Source organism: Canis lupus, chromosome 5 (genome assembly GCF_048164855.1).
Source record: "Canis lupus baileyi chromosome 5, mCanLup2.hap1, whole genome shotgun sequence".
NCBI lineage: Eukaryota > Metazoa > Chordata > Mammalia > Carnivora > Canidae > Canis > Canis lupus.
Genome location: NC_132842.1, coordinates 68,563,798 through 68,587,974, shown reverse-complemented (window position 1 = coordinate 68,587,974; position 24,177 = coordinate 68,563,798). Strand labels below are relative to the sequence as shown.

At 45.8% G+C, this 24,177-nt stretch overlaps 1 long non-coding RNA gene across 1 annotated transcript in view; it reads left to right on the top strand.

Moving 5' to 3' along the window:
* Nucleotides 1-14,926, top strand: part of LOC140633955 (uncharacterized) — a 31,813-nt gene extending 16,887 nt beyond the window's left edge. Inside the window, exon 2 of the long non-coding RNA XR_012031549.1 lies at nt 14,089-14,926. This is a non-coding gene — a long non-coding RNA (uncharacterized lncRNA). The remainder of the gene's footprint in view (nt 1-14,088) is intronic.
* Nucleotides 14,927-24,177: the final 9,251 nt, after the last annotated feature.

Below are 24,177 nucleotides of genomic sequence, written 5' to 3'. Positions count from 1 at the left end.
CTTCAAGATTATTATTCCAAAGGTAGCATACTTACCCCAAAATGATATTAATTTCTTTATTACTTATTCTAAACATGTGTAGAGTGACAACTTTAAGCTGGTTTTACAGAAGGTTTGCACAAGGTTCATTTTGCTTCATAGCTTAGTTATTTTCTCTTATTGACACTTCAAAGAAAATCATTTAGACCAAGAGAGTATTTGATATTCTAGATCAGGACTTGGAAATTCAATTAGCTGCAGAGAAACATGAATGCGGTAAAGTGAATATATTACAATTCGGATTGTGGCGTTCTGGAGGACCTGTATGTCAACTAGATGAGGAAGCCCCTTTTCAGGTTAGGTTAATTGTAGCCAGATGGAAATGTGAATCCTGAGAATCCCTGGGTGGCTCAGCGGTTTGGCGCCTGCCTTTGGCCCAGGGCATGATCCTGGAGACCTGGGATCGAGTCCCACATCAGGCTCCCTGCATGGAGCCTGCTTCTCCCTCTGCGTGTGTCTCTGCCTCTTTCTCTCTGTGTCTCTCATGAATAAATAATTAAAACCTTAAAAAAAAAAAAAAGGAAATGTGAATCCCATATTGTCAGAAGTGCTATTTTAAGAGAATATGAAAATCTAGATTTTCATGTGAAAAAAATTGTTAAGTTATATGGGACCTATCAAAACAACTCTGTGTGGAACATTCTGTCTGTGGGTCACCAGGTTGCAACTTCTATTTTAGACTTTCTGATTTGCACTCCTTTTGTTATAAAAACAAAACCATGAGACACTCTAGGCAAGTTTCAGTAGCATATATCAAATCAATACAGACAGCAAAGGAATCATTTTTAATCCAGGAAAGAGTGAGAAAATTCCTTCCAAGGGCACATGAGTGTCTCAGTCTGTTGGGTGTCTACCTTAGGTGGAGGTCCTGATCTTGGAGTCCTGGGATTGAGCCTCATGGCTCCCTGCTCAGCAAGGGGTCTGTTCTCCCTGTCCCTCTGCCCCTCCCTCTGCTTTCTCTCTCTTTCTCAAATAAATAAGTTCATTAAATAAATTTTAAACTTCCAAATGGTGGCAATATTGACACTTTTCTTTAGAGAATAAGAATAGAGGAAAAATTTTCATTAAAAAAAACCTGCACATCTTTGAGAAATGAACATGACAAAAGCTGCTTAAGGTACTCCTGGAAAATCTGAATGCATTTTAGCCGCTAAATGCAGAGGAAATGTGTTTGAGGATACTAATGGGATTTAAAAATTATTTTTATAATTTCCATTTAACTAAAAAATATCCACTCCAAATCTTAGCAAATTAGCAAATGTAGTATTGATTTATTATTAGTCTTTCCATCAGACCTCAGACTTAGAGTTGCTTTGCATTTCCAGTGTTCTTCAAGAACTGATAAATGAGGGATTATGAGGGATTATGGATTCCACTTTCTGTTTTTTACAAATTAAATAATAAATCAAGTGCCAAAGTCTAGAAGACAATGGGATCATGAATAACCAATATTAGAACTATATGGCGTCAAACCACTTGAGAACAATGATACAGTTTTTTCCATTAGAATTACAAAATATACGTATGAAGGAAAAAGGTATTTGTACCCAAGCACATAATAGATGTTTCAGTTATTTTATGAATTATTTTAATATAACTTGGATAAAAATACAGGGATTGAAAAATGTCTCTAAGGGCATAAGGGCATAAATAGAAAGACACTGATAAATGACAAGTAATGGGAGTTCTTGATCCTGATCAATCCTACCATAGTGTTTGTTAAAGACCTAAATGCTCAAATAAGGTATAGACCATGCTGAGTCTCTAATTGAGCAGAGACCCAGAAGGAAACAAATATTTGGCCATCCTTTTTGGAGGGAAGGTGGGGTTAATAAACTTATTTTAGAATAATTTTAGATTTAGAGAAAAGTTGCAAAGGTAGCACAGAGTTTCCATAAACCCCTCACCCAGTCTTTTTTTTTTTTTTTTAAGATTTTATCTGTGTCTCATGAGAGACACAGAGAGAGAGACAGAAACACAGGCAGAGGGAGAAGCAGGCTCCATGTAGGGAGCCTGATGCAGGATGTGATCCCTGGGCCCTGGGATCACGCCCTGAGCCAAAGACAGATGCTCAACTACTGAGCCACCCAGGCATCCCTACCCAGTCTTCCCTAAGATCTTACATTGCCATGGTATATCTGTCAGTTAAGAAACCAACTTGGTACATTACTATTAACTAAACTCCAGATTTTATTCTGATTTTATTTTTCTACTAATGTCCTTTTTCTGTTCCAAAGTAACACCCAGAATATCACATTACATTTAGTTGTCTGACTTCCTTACTCTCCTTTGGTCTATGACAGTTTCTCAATCTTTTCTTGTTTTTCCTGACAGTTTTGAGAATTACTGATTATGTATTTTGTAGATTGCCCCTCAATTTGGATTTGTCTGATGTTTTTCTGAGACACAGAATCATGTGTTTTTAGGAAGAACATCACAGAAGTGAAATACCCTTTTCATCACATTCTATCAGGGTACATGCTATCAACATGACTTCTCATTGGTGATGTTAACCTTGATTACCTGGTTCAAGTAGTGTTTGCCAGGTTTCTTCACTGTAAACTTACTCTCCTGTGCCCCCATACTCTATTCTTTGGAAGAAAATCACTAAATGCAGCCCATTCTGGGGGCTCTTAACCCCATGGGGTTTCAGAATATGACATAATGAAAAAAATGTGAACTTCCCTCTTGATGGAAACAGTAGATTAAAATATTTTTTTTAATTTTTTTTTATTTATTTATGATAGGCACACAGTGAAAGAGAGAGAGGCAGAGACACAGGCAGAGGGAGAAGCAGGCTCCATGCACCGGGAGCCCAATGTGGGATTCGATCCCGGGTCTCCAGGATCGCGCCCTGGGCCAAAGGCAGGCGCCAAACCGCTGCGCCACCCAGGGGTCCCCCAATTAAAATATTTTTTAAAAAAGTTCAAATCCAAGGCCAAGCTCAAAATAATTTCCCCAAGTGCCAATGATGAAGGAAAACTCATACAAGAGTAGTGCCCATGCAAGTTGGTGCCATGATGACCCAGGAGACAATGGATCTGGATATTAGCCCAAACACTTTATTGGCTACATTGGGTAGGAGACAAGTCCTCCAGTCACAAGTGGTGAGGCATTGAACCTGACCCCTGGATAAAACCCGAGGTCTGGAATGACTGCATATCTGGGACTAGGGAACCAAAAACATTGCCCACCTACCCAAGCATGGGAGTTTATCTTGTCAGGACTCTGGGTGACAAAAAAAAGACCAACTTGAGAAGTTCAGCCCTCAAATTCCAACAATGGAACCCAAATTTATTCCTGCTTGTTGTAGTAATAGAGTGATACATTAATAAAAAAACTAATCACTGACAGTTGAAATATTTGGGTATTCAGCAGACACAAACTCAGCCCTGCTCAGGGGCGGGGTTTGTTTTCACATGTCAGAGCTCATAGGACACATGCCTATTCACATACACACACACACACACACACACACACACACACACACACACACCTGGAAACGATGAGCTCACAGGGAATTGATACACCTTTAGAGACTATCAGCAGACACAGCATTCAAAGAATGAGTGCTTTGGAGAACTTGAGATAGTTGAGAAATGACCCTGAGGAAAAATAATGGACTTGATGAAATACAATTCCCCAGGTTGAAGAAGGACCCTGGATGCTGAGCAGGATGAACAAACCTGATGCACCCTTGAGGTGTATGCTTTGTCAGCTCAGGTTTCCATAAGTTGAGTGTTCTTAGGGTAAAGCCCACCATACACAGAGTGCCATCTGGAAGGATTTGGGAATGCCTTTGGGCAGCCCTGGAAGAAGAAGCCACCCCTTTCTAGATGCCTAGACAAAGGCTCAGACCACAGAAACTCTTATCACCTGGAGGAATCCTCCATAGCACCCGTCCCCCCAGGGCTTGGCAGATCCCTGGATGCCTGCACAGGACACTGGATTAAACGGTTGTGGGTTGACATAGGAGGAAATGTGAAAAGAACTAAAAATGAGTACTGGGTGCAGTGACATAGCTGAGCTGACCAGACGGCTGCCCACTTAGTCCTGTGCTACATGGAGCAGTCCACTGGGTTAGCAAAGGCAGTCTCAGAAACTGAGGACAGGAAGTTAAGGATGTATTCTTGTAGCATTTTCCTCAAGATGTTTGTAAGGAGAGAAGACTCAACATTACACGGGCTCTATTATATATAATGTAGTGACTGTGTATCAGCTGGTTAATCTGGTCTCTGAGTATGATCTGCCACTTGTTTTCCTTTTATTTATTTATTCATTAGAGACACACAGAGAGAGAGGCAGAGACACAGGCAGAGGGAGAAGCAGGCTCCATGCAGGGAGCCCGATGAGGGACTCAATCCCGGGACCCCAGGATCACACTCTGGGCTGAAGGGAGGCACTAAACCACTGAGCCACCCAGGTGTCCCTGCCACTTGTTTTCTTATTCATCCTTCAAGACATGGCTGCAAAGTCCCCTCTTGGAGAACCTCTCTGTGCCCCCATCCCAGGTTTGGTTGTGCCCCCTCTTTCATGTGCCTTTGGTTCATGTCCATATAGCGTCTGTAGTAACCCTAACAAAAGGTGTGCAGTGGCTAAATCCTTGGGCTGTGACTTGGCATGACTTTGGCTCATGGGTTCAAGCAATAGGATGTCCAGACAAGCAAGGCTCCCATGCTCCACGCATTATTCACTTGGTACCATACAGGCAGGGGTTAAGTCAGTTGGGCTAATAGAAGTTGATACACATACAGTCCACGCCAATCAGGCAAATTGAATCAATTAAGAAAAATCAAAGTTGGTGGGAAGAGATCAAACAAGTTTCTTACCATGGTAAGAAACAATAACAATAGTTAATCAACGAAGTTCTCTTCATTAACATGTTTTGGCATCACTTAAACTGTTGTAATCATTTTATCTGCCGTTCCCAGCAGGGTTTTTTTTTGTTTGTTTGTTTTTGTTTTTTTTTTTTAAGTTGGTTCTGTGGGACATTTTTTGTTTCTTTTCTGGCCAGCTCTGAAGGAAAAAGACAAATCAGGAGAGCCGGCAATTTATTTTTAATGTTTATATACAGCTATGGTATTATTATTATTTTTAACAGAGGATTTAAACATTTATTTTAGCTATTAAGTTAGTTATTGTTCCTAAAGGCTTTCTGTGGATGTTGGTGGAACACAAGAGGGTTATGCTCTTTGCATAGAGATGAATACAGTCTGTATGAAATAAACCACTACTTAAATAGATTTTTTGACTTATTAAAAGTGGTTCTTATTATAAGCCCAAGTTTTGAATTGGGAAAGCCATTTGTTAGAAGCATAATCTGGCATGCTCCAGTGCTGAAATCAGAAGCAGGGCAAGAAATTCATAAAAAATCCATTTATAAGCTCAGTGACTTTCCTCTTCATAAGCAGCAGCTTCTCTCCCAAATTGGTTTAGACTCACAGCTCTTAACTGCAGAGATGGTTCTGCTCTAGAAAGTGCCAACAAGATTCCAGTCTATTAATGCCTTGGAGGGCATAGAACTGTATCTCTAATGCTGCTCTTGGTCTCATCTTCCTGCCAGAAAGAAGCCTACAATTCTGCACGAGCCAAAGTGGTTGCTATAAAATTGGAGGACAACAAGGCCATCTTTCCCTAACAAGCCACATGTGCGGGGCTGAGGCACGTGTTAAGCGTCTCTCTGTGCAGATGAGATGATAGATGCTCAATTTCTAGTTTTGGGAGGTGATGATATGAGAGGGAGCACAGGGTTAGAGAGGTCTACAGTGCATGTAGTCACAGAATAAATGCTGTCTTGAGGCAGAGATTTAGTCAATAAAAAAAGGACTTTCTAGATTGAGAAGGTAAAAGGTTTAATTTGAAATAAGACAGTCATGGTCTAAAACTCATTTGTTTAAAAGCAAGCAGTGAAATTGGACCAAAGGCTCAAACTGAGGCTTTGGGGGCCATTTTTTATTTTGGATTTGGGGGAGTACGGTATCTCTTTGTACATGATTCTCAAACCTAGCTGATCTTCAGCCACTCAGGATACTTTTAAAATACAAATTCTTAGGCCTGTGCCTAGATTTACTGAATTAAGAGTGGGAGAATGGGGCCCAGGAATCTTGAATTTGGGACACGCTGGACCTTGGAGAAAGAATTCAAGCTTAGGACTAGGCCGATTTCTGATCTGGATTTGAATCTTGCCTGTGTGACCTTGAGCACATTTTGAGTCTTCTAAAGCCTCAGAACCTCTAAAAAGAGCAACTTTGGGGTGAATCCATGAGATGCCAAAGATCTCAGGGGGTTGGCACAGAGGCTGGACTTTATTGGGTATTTTGTAACCGTCAGTCCATTTGGGCCGCCATAACAAAAATACCGTAGACTTAAACAACAAACATTTACTTCTCACAGTTCCAGAGCCTGGGAAGTCCAAGGTCAAGGTGCGGGCAGATTCCTGGTTCATAGATAGCAATCTTCTTGCTGCATCCTCACATGAGCCAAAGCGGCAAGGGAGCTCTCTCTGCAGCCTCTTTTATAAGGGCACTAATCCTGGATTCCTGGGTGGCTCAGCAGCGTCTGCCTTTGGATCAGGATGTGATCTCGTGGTCCCAGTGTCGAGTCCCACATCCGGCTACCTTCATGGAGCCTGCTTCTCCCTCTGCCTATGTCTCTGCCTCTCTCTCTTTGTTTCTCATGAATAAATGAATAAAATCTTTAAAAAATGAGGGCTCCACCTTTATGACCTAACCATCTCCCAAAGGCCCTGTTTTCTTATACCATCACTTTGGGTCTTAGTATCTAAGCGTATGAATTTTGTGGGGACACATTTAGTCTATAACAGTAACCATGGGCTGCCTTCTTCCTAACTCCAGCACATGACGGCCTTTGGGATTTTCATGGACATGATGATACTCAAAGTGTAATTAGATGACAATATAGTAGGTCAAGAAGCTGGTTGAATCACAAAGAGGAAATGTTTGACATCCCAGTGAGTTATGATAACCTCAGGGTGAACCTGCTTAAATATGTGGCCACCCAGCCAGCTGAGCAGGCTGGCATAAGCCTCAAGGCTTCTGATTCACTGAGGGACATCTGTTGTCTTGGGTTCCCCAAGCATTTGCTGATTGTTCTTCATGCTTATAGACCCTCAATATCACCAAGGTTCACTTGATTCTTACCATAATTGGGTGGAGGGTGGCCTGCAGCTACTGTCCCCTCCCACAGCACCTTGCTGGCCAAGGATCTTCTTCAGAGTGTAGAAACTGAAGGAACTCAGGGGTATCTGTAGCCACAGAATAAACATGGCCTCATGCATTGTCAATTTTATTAAAATTCTAGAGAAAGCAGCATTATGTTTATGTTAATAATAGCTGGTGTTTATTGAGTGTTTGCTTTGTGCCAGGCACTTTTGTCCTAATAACAATTTATGAGGAAACCCTGTGTGGGTTATCATTTTCGTTTTAAAGATAAAGAAAAACTGCAAAACAGGTTAAACAGGTTAATAACCAGGCAAAGAAGTATTGAAGTGGAGTGAGGAATATGAAGAGAAAAAGCATTCCTGGCAAAGGGTACTGTATGTGCAAAGGCCCTAAGGCAAAAAAGAAACAGTGCATCTGAGGAAAAGAAAGGCCAGGATAGCTGATGTGTAGAGAACAAGAAAACAAAAGTTGCCGGCTCTGCAGGGCCTTGTAGACCACAGTGATTTTGTTTATCATCATAAAAGCAATGGGAAGCAATTGAGATTTTTTAATTTAACTTTTAATGTGGACATTTAAAAATATAAACAGAAGCAGAAGGAAATAACAGATCCTTAGTGCATCACCTAGCTTCAAGAATTAGCCATATAAATGTTTCAAGTAGGGAAGTCACATGATTAGCTAGCTTTATGTTCAGACCAACCAATGAACCAACCCTCTGGCTACTGTGGAGAAGAAATTGGAGGGAGCAAAATGGACATAGAGAGAATGGTTGGAAGGCTGCCACGGTGGTCCATGCAACAGGGAGGGTTGTGGCAAGGTGAGGATAAACATGGGGCAGCAGACTCAGAAGATATGGGAATGTGAGGGTCATGGGTTGGCTTCCCCCAGAAGCAAATTCTGTTACAAGAATTTGAGTTCATAAAAAAATAAAAAATAAAAAAAAAAGAATTTGAGTTCAAGTAGAGTCTTTGAGGGGGTCAGGAAATATAGGGAAGTAGGGAAGAGAGATAGGGAAGGAAGGAAGACAGCCAGCCAGTGCCTTCTCAAGCCAGCCTACCCCTGGACAGGACTAGTGCAACATGAAAATGTGAGGCCTGTTGCTCATAAATCATTAAGAATTTTTAAATGATGGCAGCAGAATATTTGGCCAAGCACAAGCCCTTTTAGCATCAGTGCCCTAGGCGGCTGTACGTGTTGCATACCCATGAAAGCCCACATTCTACCTTTGGGCGTAATTTCACCAGGAAACTGGTGAAATAATATAAAACATACATCTCAGAGAGATGAGGGAGCCATCGGCCATTGCTTGAAGGATACTCCTGGGGAGGTCTAACTTCCTGGCACTTCCAGCCTGCCTTGCCTAGGAAGGGTGGCTTTCCCTGGCTGCTCCATGTAGATCCTGGCAGTTGGAAGATGAGGCCATAGCCACTGAACAGAGGTAGTGAGTCCTAGGGGACACGGGCCAAACACCAACAGCATCTGCTCTGGGGGCTGAGGTTGAAAGGGGTGCCTCTAAAGAGACATGAGGTGACTTCTAGGTTTCTAGCTTCTGCATTGGAAGGTCAGAGGGTCCTTCAGTGAAACAGGGAGCACGAGAAGGGAAGCAGTTGGGGAAAGGTCAGGGAAGCTACTGAATTTGGTTTGAATGTGGTGAGCTTGACTCATTCACATGGAGCTGTCATGAAGACAGTTGGAGTTCTGGCTGTTAAACTCAGAGGCAATGCTGGCTGTGGGTGTGGACAAAAGTGCTGGAGATGCTTGGTATCCGCAGTCCACAGGCCAGCACTGGGGGCACTTAGTTAACTAAAACCAAAATTTACTCCCTCACCCCCTGCTCCTCCGGCCGACCTCTGGGCCCGGGCAGTGATGTGGACACCTACAGTGATGGCCCTCCAGGTCTATGCCACCTCTCCAGGGAGCAGCTGGGGCCACTGCCCTCCCCAGGCTCCTGAAGTAACCTCTTGTCCCAGCTGTGGTAGAAAGAGAAAGCAGATCCTCTAAAACCATCAATGTCAGGCTGACCTTTTGCTGCCCCCCCTTCCCCATACGCACTTCCCAAACCAGGCCAGGGGCGGATGGAGAGGGAGAAGGAAGTTCTAAAATCACCTGTACAAACACTGAGATTGTTCTCCATCCTTATCTCTAGTTTCATGGGTTTTCTCTCCATCCTTATCTCCAGTTTCATGGGTTTTCTCTGTGCAAATAAAACCCTAAGTTTACCAGTGGATATTAAAACAATTTTTCTCCCCAAATGGTGACATTGCACTGGCTGGAGTTTTACAGAATCTAATTATCAGGAGCAGTTAACTATTCAAAACTTAGTGCGTGGGCGTCGAGATGACATAGGTATTCTTGCGTATTTCAGTGTCTATTTAAAGAAAGGGTGCCCAGGCTCCATTTGTGTCAAGAGAAGCTCCTGGAAGCCACTTTATCTCTCACCATTAAAATCAGTCTGGGGCAGCCCGGGTGGCTCAGTGGTTTAGCACTGCCTTCAGCGCAGGGCCTGATCCTGGAGCCCCGGGATCGAGTCCCATGTCCGGCTCCCTGCATGGAGCCTGCTTCTCCCTCTGCCTGTGTCTCTGCCCGCCCCCACCCACCGTCTCTCATGAATAAATAAATAAAATCTTAAAAAATAAATAAAGAAAATAAAATCAATCTGAGTTTCCAAATAAAGAGGAGGATAAATGAATTGGACCTGCCAGGCCCAGGTAGCCCTGGGCTCCTGGACCCAGTAATTGCTTCCTTATTGTTCTTTGTCATTAAAACAAAGGTCAAATCACATCACCCAGTGTTCTCCCTTCTAGGGAAAGAAATCTCTCCAGGGGGTCCTGGGGGTGGTGAGGGACCTAAGGAGCCTGCCTGGGGGGGCGGTGCAGCTCAGGAATAGGCTGGGGCCTCAATCTTGCATGCTTCTCTGGTCTTCCTGGTCACAATCTACTTTTCTTGTGCTTCAAAGACTACAAATAGGAACCTGCCTCTTAGGGTTTGGTGTGGGCCAGTTGAAGTGATTTGAAAAAGAGCCAGAGTGCACATCTACATTGAAACATTAAGATAGAAAGCGCCAAAAATGCAGATGAGTGTATTCTAGTGTTATTGTAGAAAATTAAGCATCTAACTGTTCATGAATTTTTTACTTTTTAATCCAGCTATTTTGGCGTGGCAAAAACACAGCCCAAGAGACTCTTATTTATTATAATTTCATGCCTGTTTTATTCAGGGGTGATATTCAAATCTTGAGCATCAGGTCCAGCATGGATGCCAGCCCATAATTGCCAGTATATGTGTTGGTGTGTGCTGGTCCAACAGCAGTCCCGGGGTCCTGGGTGTGGACAAAAGTGGAAGGTGAGGGTAAAGGAAGTAAAGGGTGAAGAAAGGACATCAAGGCAGGACTTTAGGTGGCATTTCCATTTGTCCTGGTATCTTCTTGTAAACCAGAGGTGGCTTGATGCTGGGGAAAAGACTGAGCATCCCCTGGGAACTCAACTCCTGGAGGCTGGTGTTTGCCTGGCTGCCCGCTCCCAGGGCAGACCTGCCACCTCTGTCTGTCCTCCTGATACCAGAGCAGGAGAACACAGATACCAAGGACTCAGAATCCGAAGATGAATAATCTGTGATATCAAAAATGACACTTTAAATTGGTTCCAAATACAAGGATGTTTCGTAATGGTGCTGGCGCTCATTGTCTCCTGCAGCTTCACGCTTCAAATGTTTTTCAGCCAAATAGAGAGGCCTAATAGCCATCAAACTCTTGTCCAGTCTAATTACCATAAATCATTATAAATGGGATCTAATATTGCTAGAAACATTGATGTGCAGCCGTGGTCACGGGGAAATGGGGCCAGGAGATTGTTTCGCTGAGGGAGTATGATACCACATGGTGTTCACTGGGACTAGCCTGAGCCCCTGCTCAGGAAGTGAAGGAAATCTCCCCACAGTGTTTCGTGGTTGTTAACAGGTGCCATTGAATGTGAGAAAGAACTAGAATGTAGTACCATTCCAGGAGAAAAATCAGTGCTAGTAACTTTTCAGTAGGTAGTCTTCCAGCAGTAATCATAAAGGTAAGAGCTAACATTTCTTGAGCACTGGCTTTGTTGCCAGGCCCCATTCTAGGAACTTTATATCAGTTAACTATCTTATAAGTAGGCATGGCTATTATTCCCATATTAGCAGTGAAGGAATAGCTGGCACCTGGCACAAGTAGGCACCACTGGGTTACAACTTTCTTTAATCCATTTCACAGATATTGACACCTAGATGCCTTGGGGCAAACACAGTAGGAGACCCAATTTCAGCCCTTAGGGATGTCCTGTCTGTGTCCTGCAGACACAAGTTTGAAGGCAATGGATGTAGGGCCCCAGGGAAGACTGGGGACTGGGGATATTTGATCAGAGCCTTGAGAACAGGTAAAGCTATCCTTGTTTTCAACCCCTCATATCCCCATGATGTGGATGTAAATTCAGGTAAAAAAGTGAAGTTTGCATTACTATATTCTCTCTGGATACAAACTGGATTTCCACCAGCTTCTCTGGGACTTGCTTGCCAGGCCTTCCTCACCCCACCCCCTGCCTTGCCCAGATAGGCTTTACTAGAGAGTCAAGAGTGTTGCCAGACTTAGCAAATAAAAATACAGGACATTGGTTAAACTCCAGACAAATTTTAGTTCAGTTATGTACCCTGCAATATTTGGGACATACTTATACTAAAAGAAATTTTCATTTGCTGTTTATCTGACATTCCAGTTGAACTGGGCTGTCCAGTGTTTTCATCTGAGAACCTAATGTCCAGCCTCTGGGAGATCACCCTCAGCACCCTCAGGCCTTGAACTCAGACCCTCCCAGGGACCCCTTCTCTGTCTACCCCAAACTCATTCATCCATTTTTCAGAAATGGCCTGAGCACCCGCCCTGGAGAGAGCCCCATGCCAGCAGTTTGGGGGTGAGCTGAGCTGGCAGGGTCAGTGGGAGAGAGGGGACACAGCCATTTATTTGCAACATGGTTCCAGGTGGGAAGTACCAAGTACAGGGACTGGATTGTGGGCTGTGGGACTGGGGATATGGACGCTTCTGGGAGACGGTGGTCTTGGAGGGGGGCTCTGAGGGAGGGGCTGCACCTGGAGGTCAGAAAGAGTGAGGGCCGGATTCAGGCGCCTTACCACAGCCCGGGGAGCACATTCCAGGGCGCAGTCTCTGCGGGGAAGCTTTTGGGAGTAGAAATAAACACAGTTGGTCCCCAGCTCTGGCCACCAGAGGGCGGGCTGGCTTATGAAATGATTTTCCTCCACCTTCGGGAGGACCACTGATGGAGCTTCGCTGCGCAGAGCTTCCCTTTTTCTTTGCTCTGAAACCACATCAAAGAGGAGAGAAAACCAAGGGTGCAGCTCCTTTTCCTTGACATGGAAGCATGGACTGCACCTTCTCAGGTCAGAGGAGAATCCCAGCACCTAGTACAAGGCCTGCCAATCCGAGGGTGCTCAGGAAATGTGGGAGGAGAGGGAGGAGGAAAGGGAAATAGAGGAAGGGAGGGAGGGAGAGAAGGGAGGGAGAGGGAGACAGAAGAAGGAGGAAGAGGGGAGGAAGAAGGGGAGGGGAGGAACAGAAGGAGGGAGGGAGGGAAGGGAGAAGGATGGGGGGATGGAGGAAGACTTCCCTGCTGGGCCAGGGGAACAATCGCAGGTGATTTAAGTGTCTCCAGCCCAGGACTCATAAACATAAAGGACTCTTGATGAAACTGTGTTTGAAAAAGAGAATGAATGGCCCCTAAGAAGGGAAACAGCACCATTTCCTTCCAAACATTCAGGTATCAGGTGTGGTCAGGAGTGAAACCTGGGAAGAAGTGGAGGGGACAAGAAGGAAGAGGCTGGGTGGTGGAAGAGGGGACAGAATGGTGCTGTGTGGCTTTGCAGAGACTATGTAACTTATTTTAGGCCTCGGTTTCCACATCTGTATAACAGTTATACTTCCCACCTGGAGCCATGGTGCAAATGGCTATGTCCCCTCTCTCCCACTGACCCTGCCAGCTCAGCTCACCCCCAAACTGCTGGCATGGGGCTCTCTCCAGGGCGGGTGCTCAGGCCATTTCTGAAGAATGGATGAATGAGTTTGAGGTAGACCAGAGAAGGGGTCCCTGGGAGGGCCTGGGTGAGGGGCAGGGGCCAAAGGAGGTCTCCCAGAGGCTGCTATTGGCCCAGTTCAGTTAGAATTTAAAGGGTCAAGTGAGAAAATAGATGTGATCATGGGCCAGTGCTTTGTAAACTGTGAAGTGTGTACAAAAATGAGCTGTTGTCAGTGTCACTGTAACTCTCTCTCTTCCCCCTAAGAAATTAGGAACAGAGTCTGTGTCGAATATAAGAGGAAGGAAGGATGGAAGGAAGGAAGGAAGCAAGCAAGGAAGAAAAGGAGGACAGACAGGAGGGAGGAAGGAAAGAGATGAGAAGACAAGAGAGGACACACTTGGCGTGATTCCTCTTCCCTCCTCTTCCCTTGTTAAACATTCTAAAGACCCTCAGGCCTTAATTTTCTTATTTTCAGGAGGGAAGTTTCATTCATTATTCAGCAGGCATTTCCTGAGCCTATGGTCTCTGCCATCCCAGGAGGAATATTCTAGTAGGGCCACAGCATGTACGCCACAGGATTCCCTCCGGAGTCTCTATAGGGCTTCAGAGTTTATAAAGCATTTTAATGGGAACTTTCTTATTTGTCCCCTAGGCAACCGAGGGCAGGTGCAGAGACAGGATTAATTTTTTTTCTGACTTAGAAACAGGAAGCAAGGTCAGAGATCCCACGCGCTGCCCAAGGTGACTTAGTAGTGTGTGTATCCATTTGGCCTCTTTTTCTTTTTTTTAAAGATTTTATTTATTTATTTATTCATAGAGACAGAGAGAGAGAGAGAGAGCAGGCACCATGCAGAGAGCCTGACGTGGGACTCGATCCAGGGTCTCCAGGATCACGCCCTAAGCTGCAGGCGGCGCTAAACCGCTGCACCACCGGGGCTGCCCATTTGGGCTCTTTTTCAAACAAATACTTCAAATGTAGTGCTTTGAAAAAAAAAAAACACGAGGAGAAAGTGATCATGTCTGTGGACTAAATGAATGAATGGAGGAAGAGCTGGAAACAAGCTGATGTTGGCTGGGGTGAAGATGCTCGCCACCTCCGGACCACAGAAGGCTGGAGCACTGCTCTCATGGCTTTGTTGGGTTTTGAGATCATCGTAGCGGCTTCCATAACTTGGGGCCCTCGGAGTGCTGGGCACTCTGCCGGACATTAACCCTCACGCAGCATTAGGGGGCAGAACTCGGGGAGATCCCCGACCCTTCCAGGTCTTGCAGCCTGGCAGTGGTGAGTTCCTGTGGCTCAGAGCCCTGCCTTCTCTTGGTCACCACGATGTGTTCGAGGATGAGGATGTTTGTAGGAAGGCAGATGGGTCCTTACCCTGCCTCGTCATCTTACGCTGACTTGTTGAGTGAGCGAGTAAAAGGAGGAAGTTACAGAACACCGCAGACTGATGTGTTGAAAACCGAAATTTCACATGGGCTTATATTTCTGCCTGTGTGAAGAATAACTCCGAGGATACTGACTGAGCTATGGTCAGTGGTCACCTCTGCATCGAGGGGAATTGGAGCGGAGGCCGGAGAAGGATGAATGTCGGACATTGTTCTACGATCTTGGCTACTGTCTCGGTTTCTTATACTATAAAGACTTTGGAAATGTATTGTCTGTCCTTTTTTTTTTTTTAAGATTTATTTATTTATTCATGAATGAGAGAGAGAGAGAGAGAGAGAGGCAGAGACACAGGCAGAGGGAGAAGCAGGCTCCATGCCGGGAGCCCCCGATGCGGGACTTGATCCTGCGACTCCAGGATCATACCCTGGGCCAAAGGCAGGCGCCAAACTGCTGAGCCACCCAGGGATCCCCTGTCTTTTTTTTTTTTTTTTTTCTTTTTAAGGATTTTATGTATTTATTTGTGATAGCCAGAGAGCATGAGCAGGACTGGGGGACAGGGAGAAGCAGGCTCCCCACTGAGCAGGGAGCCAGAAGCAGCACTCCATCCCAGGACCCCGGGATCATGACCTGAGCTGAAAGCAGATGGCCAACTGACTGAGCCACCCAGGCACCCCACATTGTCTGTATTATGAGAGTTTGTAAACATCCTAAATGTCTCCCACCAACCCCATGGGTCCTCCCAGTTCATCTGGTCAGGCTGCCCTTCCAGCTCAGTCTGGGGTGGGATTGAAGGTTGAGGCACATCCGAGGATGGGAATCAGTCCAGATTCCAGGTAAAGGAAAGACAATTTGTGCATGTGGCAGTGCCCCCACAGTGGCTGCTGGGAGTGGCACTGGAAGTCTGGGTGAGTGATGCACACACATATACACCTACACAAACACACACACACACAGCCTTTAATCTGAACTCTGCTCCATAATCCAGAGACTTCTCTGTGCCTGAAGGCTATGCCTCCTCCTGGAAGCCTGCTCAGAGCTGGGGATGCACATGCGTTCTCTGCCATGGGCCCCGTCCCCGAGGACTCTCACAGCTAAGCTCTCCTCTGACAGCAGTGGGTTAGCAAAGGGGCCCCAGGATCATCTGGTGTCCTGGAAGATTAAGGCCCATGGCAGCCAGCAATGATCCCAGGTTGGCTCTTGTTCCCTTTCTCAAGGGGGAGAGAAACTGTTTCTCCTCTGGATTCTCCACAGGCCTTCCCTTCTCTGGAGTTATCTGTGAGCATCATCTACATAGGATTCTAGCTTATTGGGAAGGCTGTAGATATACATGCACATATGTGTAGAGAAAACTCTGGGGGGTGTTGCCCAGATGTTCACTGTGGTTATCTCTGGGTGGGGGATTGTGGATGAGCCTCGCTCCTTTCCTTCCTCACTTTTATGGCTCGAATTTGTTTAATTTGTTTTTAAAACTTTGCTCACAGTCCCAGAAATAAAAATCAAGAGAGGAAGAAAGAAAGTAGGAGAGATACACAAAAACCAAGAAGAAGCAATGAAAGGAGGATAAAATAAAATGAGAGAGGGTACAGAAGAGTAAAGAATAAGATTGGGGAGGCAAAGAGCAGAGGACAGTGGTTGGTAGGTGGTCCTCTGGTGCTTTGGGTGCCCAGGGTCTCTGCTGATGACGGAGGCAGCAGATGCTGGGAGGGGCAGAGCAGCTGAGCATAAGGACACAATCCGCCATGGGCCTCTAAAATTTCTGCATATCTCCTGGGCAAGGCACTGACTGCCTTTGTTCTAGACCATCTTTCATAGGATGTTTGTGCAGGTAAACCTTGTTTTTTGTGCTTCACTTTATTGCACTTTGTAGATACTGTGGTTTTTTTTTTACAAATTGAAGATTTGCGGCAACACTTCGTCAAGCAAGTCTATTGGTACCGTTTTTCCATTAGCATTTGCTCACTTCATGTCTCTGTGTCACATTTTGGTAATTCTTGTAATATTTCAAGCTTTTTCATTATTATTATATTTATTATGGTGATTTGTGATCCGTGATCTTTGATGTTACAACTATACTTGTTTTGGGGCACCACCGACCACTCGCATGTAAGACAGCAAATTTCATCGATAAATGTGTATGTTCTGACTGCTTCACTGACCAGCCATTCCTCCCATCTCTCTCCCTCCCCTCGGGCCTCCCTAGTCCTGAGACACAATTATATTGAAATTAGGCCAATTAATAGCCTACAATGGCCTCTAAGTGTTCAAGAGTGGTTGTGATTTGCATTTCCCTGATGTTGATGTCGAGCATCTTTTATGTGTCTGTTAGTCATCTGTGTGTCTTCTTTAGAAAAATGTCTATTCCGTTCTCTGCATATTTTAATTGGATTGTTTGTGTTTTTTTATATTGAGTTATATGAGTTCTTTATATATTTTGGATATTAACCACTTATTGGATATATCATTTGCGAATATCTTCTCACACTTAGTAGGTTGCTTTTTCATTTTGTTGATGGTTTTCTTTGCTATGCAAAAGCTTTTAGTTTGATGAAGTCTCATTTGTTTATTTTTCCTTCTGTTGTCTAAAGATCAGTGTGAAAGATTTTACTGCCTATGTTTTTTTTTCTAGTAGTTTTATAGTTTCAGGTCTTACAATTAGATCTTTAATCCATTTGGAGTTTGTTTTTATGTACGATGTAAGAAACTGGTCCAGTTTCATTCTTTTACACGTAGCTGTCCAGTTTTCCCAGCACCATTTATTGAGGATACTGTCCTTCCCCCTTGTATATTCTTGACTCCTTTGTCATAGATTAATTGGCCATATAAGTGTAGGTACACCTCTGGATTCTATTCTGTTACCTTATCTGTTTTTGTGCCAGTACCATACTCTTTTGGTCACTATTGCTTTGTATTATGATTTGAAATTGGGATGTGATACCTGCAGCTGTGTTCTTTCTCTAGATTTCTTTGGCTATTTGAGGCCTTTTGTAGATTCATACAAACCTAGGATTATTTGTTCTATTTCTGTGAAAAGTGCCTTTGCTATTTTGATTGGGATTGTGTTGAATCTGTAGATTGTTGGTTAGTATGGAATTTTAACAATGTTACTTCTTCCAATCCATGAGTATAGTATATTTTTCTTTTATTTGTGTTGTCTTCAATTTTTTCATCAATGTTTTAGAGTTTTCAGAATACATGTCTTTCACCTCCTTGGTTAAATTTATTCCTGGGCATTTTATCCTTTTTGATGCAACCGGAAATGGGATGGTTTTCTTAATTTTTCTTTCTGATAATTGGTTATTAGTGTATAGAAACCAACAGATTTTGCATATTGATTTTGCATGCTTTGGCTTTACTGAATTCATTTATTAGTTCAGCAGTTTTGGATGGAGTCTTTAGGATTTTCTCTGTATAATATCATGTCATCTATAAATAGTGTTAGTTTTACTTAATCCTTTCCAATTGAGATGCCTTTTGTTTCTTTTTTCTTGCCTAATTGCTGTGTCTAGGACTTCTAATACTATGTTGAAAAAAAAAAAAAGTGGTGGATTGCCTGGGTGGCTCAGTAGTTGAGCTTCTGCCTTGGGCTCAGGTTGTGATCCCAGAGTCCTGGGATCAAGGCCTGCATTGGGGTCCCCGCAGGGAACCTGCTTCTCCCTCTGCCTATGTCACTGCCTCTCTATCTGTGTCTCTCATAAATAAATAAATAAATAAAATCTTAAAAAAAAAGTGGTGAGAGTGGTATTCTTGTCTTGTTCTTGATCTTAAAGGAAAGCTTTCAGCTTTTCACCACTGAATTTGTAGTTAGCTGTGGGAGAAGATTCTTTTATAAAATGGTTTGGAGGTAGAAGGTAATATCCTGTTTTGGAAGGTGACAATGAAGCAAAGAGATCATTCATTGCTCTATATAAGAAATTCCAGGAGATTTTGGGTGGGGGTGGGGTAGTGTAGAGAAGAAAGGAGGTACTGTGGGCAATATGGGACAAAATGGCAGGAAGCTCATTTCTTGGTAATAATCAGTAACCCTTACACACACTTACAACCTTACACACACTTACTCTGTACTGGTCACCATCCTAAATTCTCTCACAAGTGCACAGACACCCCTTAGAAACTATTTAATCCACATATGGTTATTTGTGATGGGCACTGTAACCCTCCTTTTCCCCCACCTCCATTTCAGTAGAGATTGCCTGGTGAGAGTGTTTGTGGAGGGGCTGAGTTCCATTTTGGGGTCAGCACTTAGCAGAGACAACACAAACAGACCTGGGTGCAGCAAGGCAGGAGTTTCACTCGAACTGCAGATGCAGGAGGGGAAGGAGGCGGCCTTGTGTGCAACCATCTATCTCCAAGGAGTCACAGATTGTGGGAGTAAATATCAGAGTTCTCATTGACAAGAGATCTGAGGCCCCCACAAACAATTTAAATTTCAAAGAATAGCATGGCCTCAACTGGCATCTGGGTTATAGGAAGGCTTTGTGATCCCTATTTTACAGAACAAATTAACCCAGAGAGATTAAGAAACTTGTCCAAGGTCACACAGTGAGTACCATGGGATTTGAACTATTAGGCCTAAAAAACACCTGGAGAAGATTGGTGCCCTAAGAATACAGTGTTTGTCACCTGGATCCCCAGGTTGTTCCAAAGGAAAAGGTTTTAGCCCTTTATCTATAAGCTGCCTAGATCTTTTGGGTAAATTACCTTCTTTGGCCTGGGAAAGCCAAAGTTAGCTTGCCATGAGGTACTATAAGTAACAGATGGCTATGAGCCCTGCCCTGTGCCCAGGCGTGGCCTGGCCTGGGACATGCAGCCCTAGCCCCTGTCCTGGGGGAGCTCATAGTCAGGAGGGGAAGAAGCAGCTGTCCTCAGAAGGAAGCTAATGAGAGGGTGTGGGCATGTGAGCTCCAGTGCCCAAAGCCTCACCCGAGAGCTTCCCCAATGACTGTCATCCTCCAGGAGCTGGGGCAGGAGCAGTGAGGATGGGGGAGGAGGCAAGTGTCCCTCATTTGCAATGATGGGATTTGGATCTATAAATAGTCATCAGAAATAGAGCAGAGAGAAGTCATTTGCAAGCTTACATTAATTCAATAGTGGCCTTTTTCTTCCTTATGAGATAAGCTATTTGATTCTATTCAAACCAAAAAAAAATCTATTCTGCCCCCCTTGATGCCTCTCAGCGTGGGGAGTCACATCTTCTGAGGTCCTTGTCCAGGGGGCGTGTGCAGGCCTACGGCTGAAGGGTGTGGAGGAGGGACCATGAACACCAGGGCTCCTTCCCTCCTTCTCCCTCCGACAAGGCACCAGAAAAAACTAATCAGCCTCAGCAGCCAGAGGGGAGAAATTCATTAGCAGATCTGGTTTTGCATAATTTAGTAGTTGGCATTAGCAAATTAAGCCTGCTTGGCTTTCCTTGTTGTAACGGTCATTAGAGAAAACGTGAAGAAAACACAGGCTCATAATCCCAGCAGTTTTCTAGAGATGATAATTAATAACAACAATAATAAACTGCTAATAAGACTTTGCAATTTCCCTTCCACTCATATCCTGCTTGTTCCCCACAGCTGCTGCAGAGGAGAGCGAGTCCGGGTTATTGTCCTGTTTGATGGACAGTGAGACTGAGGCCGGGAGGTGTGTGCAGCTAGGGGGGGCCTCCTTGCCTGCCTCGGGCTTGTCCGGGGGCGTGAAGTCAGGGCCAGGGCGTGGGCTCAGGAGACCCAGACGCAGGCAGGACCAACAGCCTTCTCAGGGGGAGGAACCTCAGTTCTCCCTTGGCCACAGCAAATCCTATTAACAGCAACAGCAGCAATCATAAAGCTGACATTTGTTGAGTACTTCCAGGCGCCCAACACTTTACATACATACTATCTCAACAATAACTCACAGCCACCCACTAGGCGCTGACATCAGCCTCATTCAGGCTGGGGAAAATTGAGGAAATTGTCTCAGAGAGGTGTGACAGGCACCAACTGGAGTGGCTTCCTGGTCTCTAGCGAATCTCCTTCTCCGGGAATGATCTAGACACACAGGTGGCCAGTGGCTCTGCCTTTGTCATGTGGCCCTTGGCAAACCCGAGTGGGCCAGGAGTGGGCAACTGGCCTGAGCTTGGCCAATCAAAGCCAAGCTCTCCGGGACTTGTCAGACTGGAACAAAGGCAGGGGAAAGGTCCCCTTCTGGTGATGGCTGGCACCATGGCGGCCCCATTCTTCTTCCTGGAAGAAGTCAGGAAGGCAGAGGCAGGGATGGGACAGGGGTAGCGTGGGGCAGGCAGTACTCTGTGGTACAAGGTAACTTTCCCTGAGGCACATGGGTGATAAGGAGCTCCCATGTCCTCCCAGAAGAACCCCTTTTCTTTGAGCTGGCTGGATGTGGGTTTCTGTCTCTTGAAACCACAAGACCTAAGCTAGGACCTTGCTTGGGGTCCCCCAGGAAGTATGTGGTATGGTAGAGATTGCAGTCTTGTTCCCTCTTCACCATGGTGTCCAGGGGCTCCTGGGCCTCCCCTGTGTAGCCACGTCTGGGAGGATGGGGTACAGCAGGGCAGACCTCTCGTTTGATGGCTCCTGGCAGTGGGGCTCTGTGGGTCCCATGCCCTGCTGAGGAACCATAGTGAAGGGAAAGTGCATCGCAGTTGAATCTTCAGCTGAACCCCCAATCAGTGCACTAGTGTGCGTGGGGCTCAGTTGTGCTACCCCTGTGCTCTGGACAGGGTTGGCAGAAATGGCCATTGTAACTTTGAATTTTTGAGAAAGAGGAAGCCATGGCCATCTTGGGTTTGGAGGGAAGGGGAAAGTGAAGGTGTCCCTGAAGCTGCCCCTGGCCTTTGCTCTAGACCCCAGCCTGAGGCCCTGCCTCTGGGGGCTCTGACTCCATGAATCCCCATGAACAGAGTGCCCTGCCTTCTCCCCCTACTCCCAGGCCTCCCTGAATGTCGGGAGTCCAGCAGATGCTCTTCAGGATCTCTCTCCTCCCCACTTCCCAAGTCCTTTGTGAAAAGCTGCTCCCAGACTCCTGCTGGGCCACAGAATCCCCCAGTCCAGCCTCCTGAGTGAGCAGCCCCAGGCGGGTACGCAGGGGGTTGGTCCACAGGGGCTGCCGTTAGGCTGCTGAGACTCAAACTGTGGCTCTGCCATTGCTTGTCTCATGATCTGTAGGTACAGTCTTTGACCCCTCCATGCCTTGGGTTTCCAAATCCAACAAAAAAAGGGCCAGTAATAGGAAGTACCTACCTTACAGAAGGAGTGTTAGGACTCAAAAACCTATTACAGAGAAACCAAAAAACCCATTATAAGTCAAGCTCGGCACTCAGTGGATTCAGTCTGTTGGTTAGTAAAGATGGAGAAACTGAGGTAAAAACAGAGAAAGCGATTCCTCCAAGGTCACATTCAGGTCACAGTCAGGTCAGGGCCGGTGCCAGAAGCCAGTCCCCACCACCAGTTAGCCAACTCCTAGAAAGCTCCAGAGAATGCTGCACTCACCTCCACCCCCCATACCCACCCTGCTCGGTCAGATGCTCTCACTGGTGTTTTCTATTTGGCGACTGTCATGGGGAGGCATGACAGGTAGGGAGTTGTGTTTCTTAGGATTGGAGTTCATGAAGTGACTGGGTCCACCCTGGTGAATCAGGCAGAGATTTGTGATTTATTGATATTTCAGAAAAGGCCGTCGAGCCACCCCGGTCAGCTCCCTTGCTCAGAGGCCCAGCAGCCAGGAGCCCCCAACCCACCTCAATGGCCAGGTGGGAAAACACAGGCAACAGCCCCAGGCACCCAGCAAGTGAGTTCAGACTCATCTTGGGGCCCACAGATGACCAAGGGAGGGTCTGCCGTTCCATGTTGACTTGTGTGCACTCAGTGTGTTCACTGAGGGGTGTGTGCAAGCTGATTTCTGTGAGCGCAACACGGTGGGGGCATGAAGCCAGGAGCTGGCTTGTGGGAGGGTGAGACTGAGGGGCTTTGGGAAGAGAGACCTCTCCCTTTTGTCTTCTGCATCAGAGCTGTTTGAATTTTCTTTAACCAGTTAAAAAAATTTTTTTAACAATAATTTTAAACAATCAATAAAAAAAATTTAACAACAACCTGAGAAGAGGTCTTAAAGGAGAAATAAAAGGATGGGGGGGGGGTCCCAAAGCCCTGCCAAGTTGGAGGTCAGGGTGTGGCCACAGAGAGCCTTGGGGGAGCACCTCCTCAGATGGCCAAAGTCTCTCTAGTTCACAAAGTACTGTCAGGCCCCGTGTGTCACCGACCCACACCTGCCAGGTAGGTAGAACAAATGACACTATCAGTCTTATTTTACAGCAGAGAAAACCAAGGCTCTGAGAAGTTGCCATGACTTTCCCGAGCTCAACAGCTGAAGAACAGCAGGGCATTGACTGGGTCTCCCATTAGCCCTCACAGAGCCTTTGGGTGAATTCAGTCCTGGAGGCACCCAGCTGAAAACAGAACCCCACTGGTCAAGTGTTTTGGGGAATGGGGCACACAACCAGGCCCAGCAGCCCTGGCTGGACTTGAGCCACGGCCTCTGACTCCAAAGGCCCTCCCATCCCTGCCACACTGTGCAGAGCAGCCTAGGAACAGTGACCGGACAATGGGAAGAGTTGGGACACTATGATGGGATGTCCTTTGAGTCCTGTGGTACCAGGATCACGTGTTGTCCCAGGTAGTGGGACATTGCTTTTGTACCCTAACTCTATCTATACTCAGCCTGGAGGTTTTAGGGATGGAAAAGGGGATTACTGTGTGCATTTTAAGAGGCTTTTTTTAATATATAGATTTTATTTATTCATGAGAGACACACAGAGAGAGGCAGAGACACAGGCAGAGGGAGAAGCAGGCTCCATGCAGGGGGCCTGATGCGGGACTCGATCCCAGGACCCTGGGATCACGCCCTGAGCTGAAGGCAGGTGCTCAACCACCGAGCCACCCAGGGATCCCAAGAGGCTGCTTTTGATGAGTTTGGTCTTAAGTAAAGCAATGAGTCCTAATAGTGGAGTTTCAGGCACAAGTGGGCACACTTAGCCCTTCTTAGAGCTTCCGAAATCTCAACAGGATTTAGACCTTCTCTCTCACTGGTGGGACCTGGGGCAGACCATTAACCATTTACCCCATCTGAGCCTCAGTTCCTTTGTCTGTAAGAGGGAATGGCAAACACCAGAACCTACCCGACAGGGTGGTTGTGAGGGCTACATGAGGTGACACGCATCCAGGGCTGAGAACTCAGCCTGGTGCTTGTAAGCCAGGACTCAAGAGACATCAGCTCTTCTTATTATGATGGCATGGCCTGAGTTGACTGGGTAAGGGACATCTCTCTTTGCTTCTCTGGCCCTCTGACTGCCCCTCTATCATTCATTCTTCCCCCTCCTGAACCCTGGCCCATTCCTCAGAAAGTGCGGCACTCCTGAAGGGAAGTGGCCACAGAGGGTTTGGGAATCTCACTTTCTGGGGCGTTGAGGTGGACTCGGGTAGTGATACCCCAGCCCAGAGAAGGCCCCACGTTCTTCTTTTAATTAACTGCAATCTCTGCCTC